This window comes from Scaptodrosophila lebanonensis, unplaced genomic scaffold (genome assembly GCF_003285725.1).
Source record: "Scaptodrosophila lebanonensis strain 11010-0011.00,11010-0021.00 unplaced genomic scaffold, SlebRS2 tig00001412-arrow-pilon, whole genome shotgun sequence".
NCBI classification, from domain to species: Eukaryota; Metazoa; Arthropoda; class Insecta; order Diptera; family Drosophilidae; genus Scaptodrosophila; species Scaptodrosophila lebanonensis.
In genome coordinates, this window is record NW_022060739.1 from 3980842 (window position 1) to 3999149 (window position 18308).

General features: G+C 37.6%; 1 protein-coding gene across 3 annotated transcripts in view; it reads left to right on the top strand.

Annotated features, from left to right (window-relative positions):
* LOC115631944 (rap1 GTPase-activating protein 1) overlaps positions 1-18308 on the top strand; it is a 155779-nt gene that overhangs the window by 58024 nt on the left and 79447 nt on the right. The window lies entirely within an intron of this gene.

The window sequence follows — 18308 nt, forward strand, 5'->3', positions numbered from 1 at the left end:
GAAGTTATACGCTTTTATTTAGGGATCATAAAGTGGTGCCTGTTTTAATGGGGTGGTGGGTGAACAGGGCCTTGAAAGGTTAATAAGCCAGTGTCAGTTTTGTTATTAACTTGAACTTTATATTCTAGCCATATTGTTTTACACTTTACTGTTGAAGACTTTTATGAACTATGGACACTGGCTGTCAAACTTAGGCATATAGTAAGTAATTGAGATGCTAGCTTGTCATGTTCATTAAACTGAGATTAAAGTAGAGAACAAAAACAGCATTCTGCAGCCACGTTAGCCGGAAGACGAACTTCACAATAAGGGATAATGGAGGAAAATGAGATGATATTGAATAACGAATCCTACTCTTGGCTAGAGAAATTAATTTGTCTGTCCAACTATAACGTGCTTAACATGAAAATGCAGAAAAAGTCTGTATTACCCTACAAAAATTAAAGTGAAGTTAATTAAAACTTTAAGTTCAACCAAAATAATTATAAATTAAAGACATAAATAGAAAACATTTAAGAATCTGTGGTCTTAAAAAACTATCAAGCTTAATGAAACTATGCAGACGAAAAATATTACATTTAAAGCTTTGTTTTCTCAATTAGTTGTTGAATTTGTTTTTCAGCTCCACTTTAATGTCGATTATAGAAATCTTTTCCCTTCTGTTTGTCAGACAGTCAGTTATTTTCTTGTCGAATAAAGTTCCCCGAACGTTTTCAGAGACCTAGTATATCTAATTATTGTAGCTTTTGTTTATTTGGTTACCAGGTTTCCTCAGCTTTCTATCATTCTTTTTAAGCGAATTGATCTACTCAAGCAGCTTTTCAAATGCAAGAAAATAAAGCGAAAGTTTATTAGCTGCTGCATTAAAAGGATTAAGACTCTAAATTATAAGCTTTGCTTAGGCAGCCAGAGAGCCAGAAAGTTAATTTAAAGTATGGCCCTAGATTTTATCAACGATTCGCCAGCTTATTTGCTTAAGCAATTACCACATTATTCTCTTATTGGTTAAATGTCGAAATACAATTTGCAACTGTTTTAAAACTTTAAGTCGAAATGAAGAGACACACACACAAACACACACACAGGCACACAAAGTTAAGCTGGGGAGCAAAACCACAATACATCCTCCCAAAGCTTTGCTCAATTTTGACTTGGAACGAAGCTATAAATAGCTTAAGAGCTGAAAACTTTGGCAAACTTTTCCGAAATATTTCGCATAGACAAATGGAAGAGCAAAGTGGATGTCATGACCAGACAGCGAAACAGGAGCAATTAAATTTAAAATGGCAGTCGGCAGGACAGGTCAGTGAGAGCAGAATGTGGGGGACAGGTTGGTGTGGAAAAGTTGATGATTGCTGGCACTTAATTGAAAAAATTAACTCAAACAACTTGGCATGCATGCAAATACGAGTACAGCGACAAATGGGAATAGCTAAGTGGAGTAGTGGTGTTGCTGCAGGACTAGAAAAACGAATTGCCTTTAAAGACATGCGGCAGAAAATTTGCATGCAGGCTGTGCCTGCCTGCCAGCAGGACACACACATCCTGAGCACATGTGTCAATGTTGGGCGGCGAGGACGAGCGAGGAAGCGAGCACAACGATGAGTTTGTCAACGTTGATGAAATGATGTTCGTCTTTCTTTCTGTCTGTACTTGTAAGGACTCTCCCTGCACAATGCAGCAACGGCGACAACGACAACGACACCAACTACGACTTCGGTACATTGCACTGTCTGCTTGTCTCTGCCGGCCTGAACCAGCCTGTGTGTTATTTGCTTTGGGACCGACGAGGCGCCCGCACATAAGCAATCGCTCTCTCTAACCTCTCCTTCACTCTTAATGCTTGTATCTTTCCCATGGTGTGTGTGTGTGTGTGTGCGCTTTAACCCCTCGACGCATGCACAGGGTCATTGGGTTGAGCCTGTCCTGCTGTTGTGTGTCCTGTGCAACGCTCTTTTTATTAGTTTCTCATTTCATCCATTTAATCTCTGATTTGATTACACATCATGGAAACCTGCTTGACCTTTTTGGTGCCTCGAATGTCACGGAGCGCGTTTTGCAATTCAAATTGGCCAGCAAATTGGTACGTCAATTATTTGCATTTTGCTTTAGAACTGAACAACATGTTTCAACAATTTCTTAACCCAAAACTACACTGTTTTACAGTTTTTCTTAAATTGAAGCAGGTTACCGTCGCTTGACCTACTTTAAACACATTGAAAAAATGCTTTCAGCACCTAACAATTATGCCAAAAGTTAAATATCAAGGCAAGGGTTTCCTTGTAATATTGGGGACTTTGTTAAGTAGGGTTTGCGAAAATACATTCCAATGAGCTGAAAGAGTGCGTTTTTTCATTCAAATTCCAACTCCAGATGATTACATAAAATAAATGCCGATGATATTAATTTAAAGTTAATGTAAGTATTACTGTTACAAGTTGTTACCAACCAAATTTTATAAATAATTTATTAAAAGCTTAATAACAATTATAATTCACAAGCTATATAAGTACCTATGTAAAGTTTATAGTTAAAGCAACTGGCTGGTAAATGTCTTTGATAGTTAAACAAGTATTTTTACTCTCTACCTTAGACTTTAGACTTAGTAAAAGGATATTTTATTAAGTAGATTTGCGACAAAAATCAGTCCGCCATGTCCGCATTGTTTTATATTTTAGTTTACTTCAGAAAAAGGAATACTATATCTGTAGATGTAATAGCCAGTGCGATAAACTCTTCCCCGTCTCATGTTTGCTCAGAAATGTTCACGGAAATCGTTAAAATATTACGTTTTGAGACTTTTGGGAGACATTTCTGTTGACAGTAGTCGATAAAGTTTTCTACAAACTGAACACAAAACCCTAGAACAATTGGGCTGTTGTGCATCTAAACAAGATCAAAGAAAAATTGGTGTGCACAATTTAGAAGAGCGGATGAGTTTATACGTCCAATAAAGAGCTTGTGAAAAAAGACAGCCTCAAGGACAGTCCTATAGATTGCTTAAGATAGAAGAATTTTTTGCAAATGCTAAGTAACATTTTTAATTTGTTTAAATAAATACAAATTAAAATTTGAATTACGCGGCTCGATCCTTTTATATCTTTGTTGTACTAATAAATCTTACTTTATAAAGTATTGCAATCATTTTAGTAATTTTTCTCTCATGTTGTGTGCCAGTGTCCTTCATTTTGCTAAATAGTGTAGTTTAAGCCATTTAAAGCAGCCAATTTCAATGTCAGATTTGTAGACTGTTATATGCATATTAAGCCGTACTCGTATAAGGTCTGCGCTTTTTTTTTTTTCAATTGTTAAGCTAACAAATAGTCTGCCAGCCAGCCAACCAGCCAGGCTGTCAGCCACCCAAACCACTTGAGGCATGCGCCAAAAAGTTGCAACGTCTGCGCTGCGGTGGCTGCTGCTGTGGCGACGTCAACGTCATCGTCATCATGAACTACGACGTTGAGGTTTGCACTGCAAGAAATAAAATGTTGATGGCGCTTATAAATTTCGCTTGAATTTCATATCTTTATTAAAATGATGTAGAATGCGAGCCCATAAATCGCGACTTATTCAAGTGCCTGTTACGGTGGGAGGTGGAAGGTGGGGTTGCTGGTTGGGGGTTGGTGGTTGAGGCTGGGGCGGAAAGTAGCAAAAAGCGCTGACTGCAACGACAACGACAACGACGATGACGTTTTAATTATATGTGCACTGGCAAGCGAGGTGTGTGGGAGAGGAGGGCAATGGGGCGGGAATGCGGCTTGTTGTGGCAGCCGAGACGCGCACGAGACAGGGCTCCAGCGTTAGGCGCTGCCAAGCTCCACTCGCGCTTGTTAATTGTGCGTGGCTGGGCCGATGGGCCCATGAGGGTGTGTGGTGGGGATGGTGGGGGGAGGTGGGGTTGGGGTTCGTTGCAGTCGTTGGCTTTTTGTGCAGACGGGTGGCGCATGAAAAGCGAATTCAAAACGGAAACGTCGTAAAAATGCGCCAATGCAGCAAAGGCCCGAGCAAACTGTGTGCAAGCGTGCAGGGACTACTACTCTAAGGGTGTGGCAGCAGACTGTGTAGTTATGCTACACTGTGCGAAATTGCAACGAGCAATATTAATAAATGTAATTAAACATTTACAAGCTCAAATGGCATGCCTCGTTGCCTCGTCCTTTCCCATATCGACTCGCACATACGAGTGTGTATGTATATGTGCCAACATATGCATACAAGTATGTATTTGCAGTTCATTAAGTGATGTCATGACAGTTCGCACCCTTTCTCCCACCCCTTTTCCCTTCTCCCACTTCTCCGCTGGCAGCAACAAAATGCAAAATGCGGCGACTGTTTGCAAGCTTTGGCGCAAATTAACAAGCGTAACAAACGCACACACACTAGAGCTGGGCAGAGAGGATGGTGAGAGCATAGAGAACTACACAAACATTCACACACACACACACACATACGTACAGATGCGCGCCGCCAGCAGCAAAATGTTTCTAAAGGGTGTTGCTTTTGCTGCCCCTGTGGGTGGGGGTGGGCGGCTCTGTCGAGTGTTGGAGTCTCGTTTGGCCTTCTACAGCAATGAGAGAGGCCTGTGCCTGGGTTAATGTACTTTTCTGCTTGCAGCAGCAGCAGCAGCAAGAACAACAACAACAGCAACGTCGGCGGCGGCGGCGGCGTCTACTTGACTGACAGCCTCCATTCCTTTTCCGCCAACCTGCCATCGTTCTGTAACTGCCATAAAATGTTTTATTTAGCACGTTAGGCTATATACTTGTAGTACATACACAAAATGTTATTTTAACATTTAATTTTTGTGACTGCGGAAATTTTTCATTGAAATGAATTAGATTTAAATGGTGCAAGGCCAGTTCTGTTTGGGATGCACTCTGGGGTTAATGTGCGATCTCAATGTCAGGGATAAATTACATGTGAAGGGTGAGAAGATGAAAGCTTAAATTAAAGGTGACAGTTTTAAGCGCAAAACAGGCACAATTTTGATTGGCAATTGCAACTTACGGGAGAAAATCCCCCTAAGCGCGGAACTCACTTGTGCTTCTTTCCATAACAGCACTTTATTTCATAACAGGATTTAAAAAAGAACTTTCATGACATACTAGCTAAGTATAAAGACTAAAGCTACTCCGTTTCTTCCACTACAACCTACTCGATAGAGTTTCTAATAGCTCTGTTCGGCTATTTCTTTAATACGATCAGCTATGAGAGCTAAACTTAAAAAATATTCAACTGGTTCCTTTTATTAATAAAACGCCTCTTTTTAATGAAAGGCAATTATTTTCGATAGGATTGAAATATAATTTGGTCTTAGCATGTTTTACATCACAGCTCCAATCTGCTATTGAAATGCATTTCCTCATCATCTCGCACAATAAGAATATTTTGTTGCGCCTGAAAATTGTTCTCTTGCCTCTACATATTTTACAACGATGCTTTAGATTAAGTTCTGTAAATCTGAGCACTTGGAAACCAATTCAATTTTCAGCTATTTTACGGTCGCGCATTTCACATTAATATGCAAGGCCCTTACAAATTTATAGTTTATTTGTAGCATTCTGTATGGTTTGTTGCTGCTATTTCAACAATTGAAATATTCAAAATTATGTAAATTTTATGAGCATTTATGCGTACCTCTCCAAAAACAAAAAAACCAAAAATTAGAAGCTTAAATAATAAAATACTGAAAAAAGTGTCTGTGAGGAAACCTCACAGCTAAAAAAAAGAAGAAAAAAACCTATTAGACCAAGGGTGGCTCCGATCAGGGTGCTCACCCCTGGGGTGACAGCGCGTGCGCAGATGCCCTTAACACCTATGGAGACAATTAGAACCCCTTAGTCTCACCCCAAAGGCAATGTGTGAGTTTGCCACTTGAGGCAGGCTGCAAATTATAGAATCATGAAAAGTGAAACAAAAAATTACTTATCTTAGACGCAATCAAAGCAAACGAAACTGGGTGGAGTACGTCGTCAAATGAGCCGACTGAGATGATGACGATGACGTTGACGAGGAGACACATAAACACAACTAATTTGCATAATTTCATAAAAAAAAAGAGAAGTGTGTGGAGAAGTAACAACAGAAGCAAGGCAGGCAGACGAAAGTGAAGTTAACGAGTCGCTGACAATGCGGGATTTTCTTGGCCGGTCAAACAAACCGAATGTACGACCACAAAAAACACCAAAAAAAAACAAAAAAAAAAACTGTTGAAACACAGCAAATCAACTGCTTATTATGCCTATACACAAACATACTTATACATAGGTATATAAGCACACGTACCTATCCACAAAGTTCGAAAGACAATAGAATTATGAGGTGTTGAGTGACTAGCGGAACGATCATAAAAACCCACCTAGGCACAGCAGAAGAGTTGAGAGGCCTAGAAATATGTTTTTGTGCCTAGTTAGCAGCTTGGGGCCAGCCTTAAAACAATAGATAGAAAGTTATGTGTTTCATGGCTCAAGTTGATGTTGTTTAAGATGCAAGAGCAGTCCAAACAAAAAGGAAAACTAAATGAATACACGGTTAATAAAGCGTTGCAAATGGGAGCAGAAACGCAGTCAGTCTGTACACTCAGAAAATTATTTGTTTTTGCATAACTTTTAGTTCTTTTCTTTGCTATTCTTAAAAATCTGAATCTGAACCAGAGAGAACAGCAAATGAAAAGTTAGTTCTGGTTTTCATTCTAAATATATAGGCTGCAGAAATAAATCTCAAAATTATTGTTTTTGTGTTGGCTTTTCTTTGTAAGCAACTTTCTGACAACACAAAACAAGAAGCAATTCGCAATTAAAGCTTAAGTTAAGAAATACGATGTGAAGCAGTACTCTTATGAACAAATTAGCAAATAAAAAGTAGTCAAAAAAGAGCTTATAAATAATATAAAATAATTTAAAACTTTTCCCAAATCGGCTTACCCTAAGTCAGATTGAACGCTTCATCTTTTCATTTCTCTTAGTGTAGCTTATTCATTGCCTAGTCATAGAATTTTGTGTGTTAGCCACTAAAATGGGCTAATTAAAAAAGAGTTGAGCCGTTGCTTGGTTCACTCGGGGCTCAGCAGAGGAAGTGAGTTGAGTTTTTCCCTATTTTTTTGTATTTTAGGTGAAATTGAATTTTAATGATACGACAGTGAGAGAGTTCGTAATACGCATATGAAGCGTTGGCGTAGGTAAGGGCAGCTAAGGCAGCTCTAGTTGAGAGGCTTAACTGACGGAGCTGAGGCAGAGGCCAGATGAAGATGAATTGACGTGTTGGCCTGGCATATGGTGGGATAGAATTACTAACCGTAGGAGCATAATAATTGTTTTTAGAAAAGACAAGAGCGGAAATACTAATGCAGACTTTCAAATCAAATCAAAAACATAGCCAGTAGCACTGATCAGTGGGCCATTGACTTCATATAAATCTTTTCGACACTCTTGACTACTGTGCAGTTAAGCAATACAAGCCGGAAATCACGCTCAAGCCCAAATTCAACATGGAATACTAATGATGTAAGAGAAAGGAGCAACAACATATTTTTTAAGTGAGCTGTTTCAGTTCCCCAACTTTTTCAAAATGCTTCATTAGCCATTCCAACACGTTCAATTGCAGTAATAAACAATCCTTGAGAGTACTTGTATATGAAAGCGATCCGTTCTTACTGACATTCTTTTCAATAGCAATGAAAACATGTTTCTTGAAATAGAATTGTGTTTTGGTTCCTTACTACATACTCGTACATTAAAAAGCTTTTGAAACTTTTCAAAACTGTATTTCTAAGCGCATTAAAAATGTTGGACAATACTAGATTCAAAGAAATTGTTTTGTGTTCTATTTAAATGTGTAAGCAAAGCAAAATATTGAATTGTTGCAATAACAATGCTATAAATTTGGAGGAAAGGAAACATTTATATTTTGCAGCTACGAATTAAAAGCAACTTCATTGCTTCTCATAAATAAAAGCGCAATTGAGAACATGTCTATAAGCTTGACATTTATCCCCAGCCAACAAAGTACGAATACTTATGATGCTTTGCTTTGTTGTTGCCCAACACACTGAGTTTCCATCCATGCTCCCATCGACTCTTTTGCACGCTTTTAGTGTCACTTGATATCTCTACTGTCTGTGCCTCGCCGGCGCGCCGCGGCTCAGGTGTTAATGACTCTTTTTAGAGGCATAGCCGGACACAGGCTTTGTTTTGCATGCCACCAAATATGGTGCTGTAACAGCGAGCCTATTGTTCTTGTCACCCCAAAAGCGAAAACCGACAGGCCTTTTTTGTGACATGTTCACGTTCATATCCGGTAGAGAGTTCGTTCTTCTCTAATGCCATATACTGGCCAGATGGACGTAAAAGGCCATGAACGTGAAGCAGACACGAACAAGTTCGACTCCAACACGTCTTGAGCGTCCGATGCGAACATGTTTGAATGTTTCGGTTGCGCATGCGCAGCCGTCAGGGGTTGAAAATCGTGCTTGGGAAGTTGCGTATGAGCCGGCAAACAAAGCCGGCTGAGTTTTTCACACTCAACGCTCATAAATTTAGTATGAACGCATAGGTCGTGCTGTTAGGTTGTATATAGATCGAGTGCGCGATGATATAAGAAAATAGGAAACCAAATAATTAAACGAGAAACTAACGCGAAAATAACGAACAACTCGTACTTATAAGTGCATGACAACTTGTAGATCTCTCATATACGGATGAGATAAATAAAGTTAAAACTAATTGTATTTTACTTAGCATTATGTTTCTGTGCAATACAAATGCTTTGCAAAGGTGCAGCATAAACTAACTCTACCTGCCCATCAAGTAAATCAACAAGCAAACCAAATCAAAAACTACACATACATATATCAACAAATATATTTGTATGAGTGTGCGAGTACATGTGTGTGTGTGTGTGTTTTCCAACTTGACCTAAGCAAACAATAGCCCAAGGAGCTATTTTAACCAAAAACCAAAAAAAAAAAAAGGAGCTGGAATAAAATCGTACCTGTCGGTCAAAACTACCTGCTCAGCTCTATCCATATTCTGGCGAGTACACGTGGAAACCTTTTGGGAAACTAACTACAACAGAAACATGAAATATTTAACGCAGACACACAAGGAATCCTACACATTGGTGGCACGCAAACGCTACATGAAGAATTTGCTGTATGTACACGTATATTTTCAAATTAAAAATTTATGCTATTCAACTAGAGTCCGCAACACTTGTAGTATAACCGAGCAACAAAATATATAATTGATATGTGAAAATGAAAGATGTTGATATAATAATGCTAGTTGTACTTGCAAATTAAATCAATTTATGAATTATATAATTTCAAGTGAAGAGTTATTTACAATTAAAGTGGTTCTTTTAAATGCCTCCATGGCAAGGTTTTGATGTGCAAACTTAAAGAATAAGAAGCAGAATCTTAGTTACTACAAGGCGCAAACAGATTTTTAATTATCTTTTATATTTTATTTATTTGAAGTCAAATACATTTCAAGAAACATCTCAATTGGTTCGACTTTGAAATTTGCACATTTTTAAAGCAAACAAATTTCGTTGAAACTTCACATTTTTAGCAAATAGTCATCGTGTGAACGCCCCTATGGTTTACAAAATCTATTAAGCGCGATTGTGCGCAAATATTAGCCGCATCTGTCTCTCTAATGATACACATGCTAAATGATATATAGTATGCCAAATATATGCAAATTGAACCAATGTGTGTATTAAAATGGCTTTAATTACATTATGATTTTGCGCGCTATGTTCGCGTATTTTGCCTTTTCATATGTCATTTGCATAAATTAATATTTAAAGAGTGCAATGCGATGCGATGCGATGCGACGCGACGCGACACGCACTTGAAACGCGCGCCCAAAAATTATACAATTTACAAAATGCCAAATGCACATAAAATATGCAAATTTTTTGCATTCACAAAAAACAGAGAGTATAATGGAAAAGGGGAAAAAAGAACACAAACTGTCACAGGCAGGAGGGCCACTTGCAATTGTTGTTTGTTTGTTTGTGCAACGTTGGCTTTTTGTTTCGCTAAGAACCGCAAATGAGGAAAAATTGCATATGAGTTATGGTTTATCGATGGGAAAACAAATAATGGCACTCGCATTTTCTGTGTGTGTGAAGGCTTGCATAGCTAATATCGCTAAAAGGAAACCCTTTCCTTGCATACGTTTCCCACATCTTGCTCTTTTATCTTCTTTTAAGGGGGCAGGGCCGTTGGTGAAATCTTTTGCGTCATTGTCAACTTTGTCATTATTTTTCTTTTACAAAGAAGCAGCTTCCGCAAATCAAAATCACTTTATTGTTAATTAAATTTGTGATTAATGAATTATGCCAAGATGCTGGCAATGACGATGGAGATGATGATGATGATGATGATGTTGCGTTATTTGCGTTTCATTTCGTTGCTCGGCCTGTTGTTTGCTCAAACCCTATTTTGTAACAACAAACAGCTGGTTTTCTTGCCCCAGAACGAGGACGGAAAGGCAATACGGCGCTTACCCTTTTTTTTGATTTTTTTGTTTGTTAAGGGCTGCTGGCAGTGCTAATCATTTGGCACTTTTGGTTTAGATTTTGCACACCCTGAGCGGCACATGTAATCGATTACTGTTTTTTGCAAAATCAACACAACTGCAAAAAACAAAACAGCTCATGCATATTTAAATTTCTATAGCCGATGGGCGCGTATTGAATTGTCTTTGGTTTGGACGCTTATCGGCTTATTGCCATCTTGCGGCTTAAACTTCCTATAAGTGTACAGGTATATATTGTATTTGTGGCTTATAGAACCGTTAAGTCTTACGCCCGCTGCCACTTCTTGCATAATGCTCTATCGTGCAATGATCTGCACAGCATTCGCGCACACACAATAAATCACTTGAGGCCAAAGCCATGCCGAGTCAAGTCAAGTTAAGCTACCAACGCTTCGTCCAACCCACACGCTGCCAGCTCATAGCTCACACTTCAGAGTTCAACTGCACGTACACATAGTAACACTACTACTTCTACTACCACTAGTAATAATAAGTAATTTTCGTAGCGCTAACAATTTGTTTAGGAGCCGAAAAATAAAAAACTAACGCCAACACAGTCACGTAAGAGGCGGGTTGCTTAGGGTCAAGCAAAATTTGAGGCCCGCATCCAAATGCGATGCGAATGACGCGCAAGCATGCAACGCAGCTAAGGACTCATAAAAACCGCATAAAAAACAAAGGCAATATAATTAGAATCCATGCCGCATGTGTCGAAACTGCATTAGTAAGCAATCAAAATAATTTTATGCGTGTGTGAATAAAAAGCGCGCCCAAAACGCGCGAGAGTCGCGCCAATGACGCTGACGAAACGCTAGCAAAACGCGCTCAGTCGTTAGCCTGTCTAATTTGTTGTTTATTTATTTATTTTTTTTTTTTACTGCACCATAATTATTTTAATCATTTAAAATTAAAAAATATATTGCCCAAATACTGAAAAACCGCATGCGTTTTCTTAGCGTTTAACCTACAAACATTTTTGGCGTTTGAACAGCCACAACTTTTGTCCATTTAACCATCCATCATTACTGCTCTGGGTTATGAGCCAACAATCCGTCATTTGAGCTTGTCATTTTGTCAAACTCAACTGTTAGCTGCGGAAATGCGTCAAATGCGACAAATGCGATTCGTTAATAAGCGTTTATTTTTAGTTTGGTTTTTCTTTGTAAGGTCTCCCTCATTTGAGCATTCACCACAGCCCACATTCGAATTATCTTCGTCTTTGGTAATTCGTAATTGCAAATTAACTTTACAAGCCAAGCAAGCAAGCTAGCGTAATGCCGTACACTCATATAGCCGTAGAGCCGTAGCTCTGGGCAACCGAAGATTGAGCTGCTAACATTGCGCCCACACCGAAAAGCCAATAGTTGCTCGTTGGATGACTTTATTAGCTGTGAACTTTTGTTTACAACTTTTTGCATTAGCCGTGCTCGTGTAATTGCTTTTTGCGGTCAACACAGTGACAACACAACAACAAACGCAGCATCATTACCCGCCACCAATCGCTGACTAAATTTAACCCCGCACATAACAATATTGCTGCAAAGGATCAATGCAAACATCCATGTACATCCATGTGGTCTTCTAAATTTAGAATTATTGTGGATAGGCAATATGTGTTGTGGAAACAATGCAGTTCAATGCAAAATTGATTAGAAAACAATGCGTCACAAGCTATCAAGTCCCGCAGGCACGAAAAAACAATTAAAACAACTGCCAGAGATAAGGCAAAGGGATTACAGATTACTTGCCCAACAATATTTCAACTATTTAATGAAAAGTGTATCAACCCTTCTAAGAAACCAATTGTTATCTAGTATTGATAAGAAGCTACTTGAAATAATAATGCCTGCACTTTCTTTGAATTACTAACAACATTTTGCAATCTGAAACTAATTTGGTAATTTTATTTGCTGGAAAGTTCAAAATAAACTCGAACTTGAGAACTATGTATGTCTAGCAGCAAAAGTACTATATACATATTACTACTTGTGTTTGCCAGAACATAATTCCTTTAATTCGAACATAAAGGATCAATTTAATTAATTAGAAACACCTTTCAGAGATTTAAAATTTTATATTAGCTTCAATATTTGCTCATGAAATAAATTATTAAACATTTTCCTCATAAAATACAAAGTTAAACCTGATAATAACAGTAATAATTGAGCTTGAAAATAATCTCTTATGGAAATATTAAATATTATTATAAAATAAATTTTTTCTATATTTAATATAAGCAATATTCGCTGATAAAATAAATGATTAAACATTTTCCTCATAAATTATATAATACTAAACCTGATAATAGCAATAATAATTGAACTAAAAAATAATTTCTTAATAAAATATTAAATATTATTAGCTGATAAAATTAATGATTAAACATTTTCCCCATAAATAATACTAAACCTGATAATAACAATAATAATTGAACTAAAAAAGAAGTTCTTAATACAATTTTAGATCGAATTAATAAATAAATACCAGCAGCTACTAGAGTAGAAGAATTAACTAAAGCAGATACAGAAGTTAGAGCAGCAGGCAACCAGGAAGAAAAAGGAATTTTATAAAATATAACTTCAACTCAGTCTATATCATGATTTATTTATTTATCAAACCAAGTCCAAATAGTGACTTCTAAACTGAAAATTGTTCTGCAAATTCCTTTAAATTTCCTTTAAAATTGGAATTATATTGCAGACCAACAATTCGAATTAGCCAAAAAATGGTATCTATTAAAATGTTAAACTTACAAATATAACTTTCTTCATATATTTATAATAATTTTACATTATAATCGCTTTTTTCCTGCTTATTACAAGAAATTATAATTATATTGGAATTATACTGCTAAAAAGACAGGCGAACAATTCGAATTAGCCAAAAAATTTCATCTATTACAATGTTGCACTTACAAATATACCTTACTTCACATACAGATATTTGTAATAATTTTACATTATAACCCCTTTTTTCCTGCTTATTACAAGTGCCGTCACTTGGGGTTGTCATGGGTTAAAGGCGATGCTGTTAATTTTTGCACCTGAACACGCGACAATATATATGTATATATATTTGTATTTTTTGCACAAAAGCGCGCCAAAATTTTCTCGAGTGGCGAGCTGCCCGCCCGGAAATGTTGAGGAAATAATTTGCAAATGATTTTGGCTGCACTCATGCTCTCGTGCTCTAAGAAGGGCCGGGACGGAAAATGGGGTGTACGAGTACAAGTATATAACTCGTATAGGAGTAAGTGGCATGAGTTGCTGGTGGCACGTGGCGCGCGTGTTTGGGTCACATAAATTCAATGACGCACCGAGCCCTCCACGGTCGGGGAGTTGCAGCAGGCAATATAAATAGCTGTGCTAACTAGCTGGCTGACTGACTGGCTGACTGGCTGACGACGTGGACGCGCTTCATTAATATGCAAAGTGGCTGGGGCAGGCACTTGTATTATGTACTTGTCCTCATCAAAGCCAACGTTGTTGTTGTTGTGGTCTAGTGCTCTGTCTGCCTGGCATTTGGTTGGTTGCTGTCCGATCCACGGTTCTAAGCGCGTGTCCCACTGCCAGAGCTGCTGAATTAACACCATCAGCTACATTTTGTTGTTGTTTTTTTTTTTTTTTTTGCCTTCATGCATAATTTTTTAAAATATCAACGTTTAAACGGTTATTACCGGCACTTGCCTGGTCGACAGGCTAACAGGTTGCTCAGGCAATTGCGTGCAAAATTGAACTTGACTCGCGTTGGTCGCTTGGTCGCCTCCTCTCGATTGCCTTCTTGCCGTTGTAGTTGTAGTTGTTGCTTCTACTGGTATTATTTAAGTTGGCCAGTTATTTGGCATGTGACTTGCTGGAGGGAAGCAAGGCTTATAAATGGGTTGTTCATTTGCCGCGCTCTTGAATATAAATTCATAATTTAATAACTTAAACAAAGGCTTCGAGTATTTGAAGGTGTAAACAGTAGGTTTCACATAATACCGTTAGGTATTGCTTCAAATTAAAAAAAATTTAATTACAGAAATAAAATAATTAATAATTGTTAAACTGCCTTTAAGTTTCTGAATAAAATTCAGCTACAACGCTTTCAGCCAACTCTTTTTTCGAATAAAATATTAGATATTATATAATTTGATTAAATTTTTTCTACTTAAGCTTTCCTAGCTTATAAGATGCTTTCTACAATTTTTATATATTATAAATATTTATATAAATAAATAAAATAAAATAAATAAATTTAAGTTGGCTTTGTACGTCCCCGAACTGGTTTTATTTCCATTGAAATAGTAGATCGGAGAATGAATTGAGTTCGGTACAACCTATGTATGTACATCTACTTAACATTGGAGTTCTATTAGGCCTACATAGTTACTATAATTCAGCCAGCTTCTTGACCTACAAATACGTAGGCATACCTTGCGATAAATGCTGCATCGATCTACTTATACCTATACTTTTCATTCCAACATATTAAGTATAATATATGAAAAATTGGCTAAGTTAAAGAGCTTGGAAATTCCTTACGTTGAATGTATTTAAATTTATTTGACGATCCTATTTGTATAATTAGATATATGTTTATTCTTTGTGTTGCATCAACAACAAATTACATTTAAAAGAAATAATAGTGCTTTGCAATCACTTCCCTGATTCCACAAAATAACGCATTAGAAGTTTCTTTCTTAGCATTAGAATAGTTGAATTTGTGAAAATTAAAATTTTGGCAAAGATTCTTGAAACTTTTCGATCTTTTGATTTAGTTTTCTTAACAAGTTTCTGCGGCCTATTGAATACAGAATACTTCTTCAATATACTAACATTCTGCAACTAAGCTAAGAGCTGCTCACAAAAAAAATGAGGAAAGTGGGGCGAAATCCATTAATACGCTTCCAGGCCCTATGTCTACTTAACTAGCGCAGTGCCTTTGGCAATATATTCTTAGTAGTTACAAGGAAATGATCGCAAGACATGAAATAGTAACTAGTAACTAAAGAAAAGACGATCAATTATGCCATAACTGATATTTCACACAACTTCATTTCTGTGTGTGAGCTGTAAACGCGGCTGCGGAAAGGTGTTGGCCCTAAATCTGTTACTTTCACCTATGCATTGCTCTAATTACACTCTAAGGTTGTAGGGCATGCAGCTTACAGGCTACCTTTCACACAAGAACTTGCAGTTATGCCGCTGACCAGAGCCAGTAACTTGTACTCGCAACTCGCAAGTCGCCTGCCTGCAGCATCAGCTGCAAGTTTTTAGTTCCCATGTTTTGCCTCACAGCTGCGACTTCCTCTGACCAAGACGATGACCACATCTCACTTTCACTTTAATTACTTTTACTGCCAAGGCCTCGAGGTCTTGCCCAGTGGTTTGCGTTTGGGCTTTGGACTTTGGGCGGCAACCTGATCGATCGCTTCAGAGACGCTGTGACGCCATAAATTTCCACAGCGAGCTGGCAGTGAGTGAACCTTTTTTTCTAGATAAGAACAAGTTCTCTGATATCAATGAGATAGGAAATTGGGTAGGAAAATGTGTAATTTTAACCCAAAAATGGGAGGAAATTAAAATTATGCAAATGTTGGGTGTGGGCAATAAAACCGAACAAAAAGAAAGTAGACGGAGAAGTAGAACTTGGGCAGCTTTCCAACAAATTTGCGGCTAATTTACGACTCCTGCTCCTGCTCCTGGCTGTGTGCCTTACAAGATCTTTAGTAGGAAGCAGGAAGCAGGCAGCATTGGTATAGACAGAGAGGGGTTGGGGGAAAACAGTTTATTTGCTATTGAGTGGCGCGAACGTGTTGCATTTATGAGCCTGAACGAACAAACAAAACGAGTTTTCACCCTTGACGATTTCTTGAATGAAATGGAAGGATGCAATGCAACGCGTTTATTGTTACGCACACGGACAAAAGGAAAATTGGACAGAGACAAGTTTTGGCATAACGGAAACGAGGAAATGAGAAAAACTTACCGCGAATATTTCTAGTCTGCGCTTTTTTCCTCCACGCCATTCCACTCCACTCCGCTCAGCTCAGCTCCTTAAGTCCTGCGCGCAGAACGAATTTTAATGACAATTCATGCAGCAGCGGCAAGAAAAGGAAGCCGCCACGGCTTCATCTTTTCTTTTATTTTCACTTATGCCACTGCTTTTCAATGGAAATGGGAATGGAAAGGAATGGTCGCTGTTGCCACCCCATTTCCGCGCATTCTGCAAAATGTCGCTGCATGCAAAGCAGCATTTTGGAAAATATTCTCAGCAAGGGTTAAGCTATGGCTATAGAGTGGAGTGCCTGCCAGCCCTCCAGCCCTCCAGCCTGCTGGATATCATTTATCATATTACTTTTTGCTGTCTTCAAGCTCTTAACATATTGCCAAATCCCTACAACATACTTTCCTCAAAGTATTCAAGTAATTTTCACGTACTTTTCATATAAATTTAACAGCCGCAACACGCAATTATGCTATTAATTACAATAGGCCAGCGGGTAGGTCGACGCAGGACATTGCAGCGCGCGCACACTCACACACAGGACACTGCACTTTTCACAAACAGACTGGGACGTTGCTTTTCCGTTCGACCCCAAAATGTCTTTGAGTTTTTGACTTTTTAGTACTTACAATGCCATATCCTTTTACATGCATATCACCCAAGGGGCCTGACATAGCAGGACAGGACACCACAGGCAGTCAGCACAGGCCTGCCATGTCCAGTTGGGAGCGACTGCTTATCGAAGAGTGCATCGCACTGGCAAACGTTGAATAACTCTGCATTTTGTACGACAGTGTGCGAGTGTGTGAGTGTGTGTGAGTGTGTGCGAGTGTGATTTTATCAGTTAGTGCTCCAGTTTCCAGTCGTAGTGAAAATTGTTCCAAACACTTTGCAATCTGGCCCATTATTAGCAGCACTGCGAGAAATTAAAGCTACAAAAAAAACAGAACTTGTAACCAAAAATCTTAGTAATTGAATTCTATAATTGCTGTTGCAATTAAATAAATATCACGAAATATTTATTATAATTGTTTTAAATAAACATGTTGACTATGACAATCCAATGAACTCTCAATAAAACTAATTTAAGTGTCATATTGGACTAAGCCTAAACAAGTCTAAAAATAGCAACACATGAATAGGAAAAGGAATTAAAAGCTTTTGAAAATCCTAATTTGAAATATTATTTTTTATTGAGACGCTCTATAACTTCTTAAGAATTTAATTCAATTTAGTTTTTAAACATATAACAAATTTTTGAGTTCTTTATTTAGTTTTAAGACTCTTTACTAAATAAGAACATGAATGCACCAAAATTGCCTAGAAAGCTCAAGATGAAAGATTAAATAATTATAGTAAGGTTAAATTACTGCCAGAGGCTCTTCAGTCCAATTGCAATTTAATAAATATATTTCAAATTTCAAATGTGTTGCCTTTTAAATAACATTAGTTACATTTAAATATTTAAATATTTTAAATGCTTGTATATAGTAATAGGGTTCAATTCAGCAAAAACATAGTATCATTTTAATCTATACTTAAAATTAGGTTCGTTTTATTTTAGAAAATAAATAAGTGGCGAAAATTTCAAGTGTGTCGTCTTTTAAATAACATTAGTCACATTTTAAATGCTTTGTTTGTATAGAAGTATGATTCAATTCAGCAAAAATTGGAATCTATTTTTAAAATTAGTTTTGTTTTAATTTAGAAAAAAAAAAAAGTTGCGAAAACTGTTTCTACTTGTAATATCCACTGCTTAGCTTACACACGTTC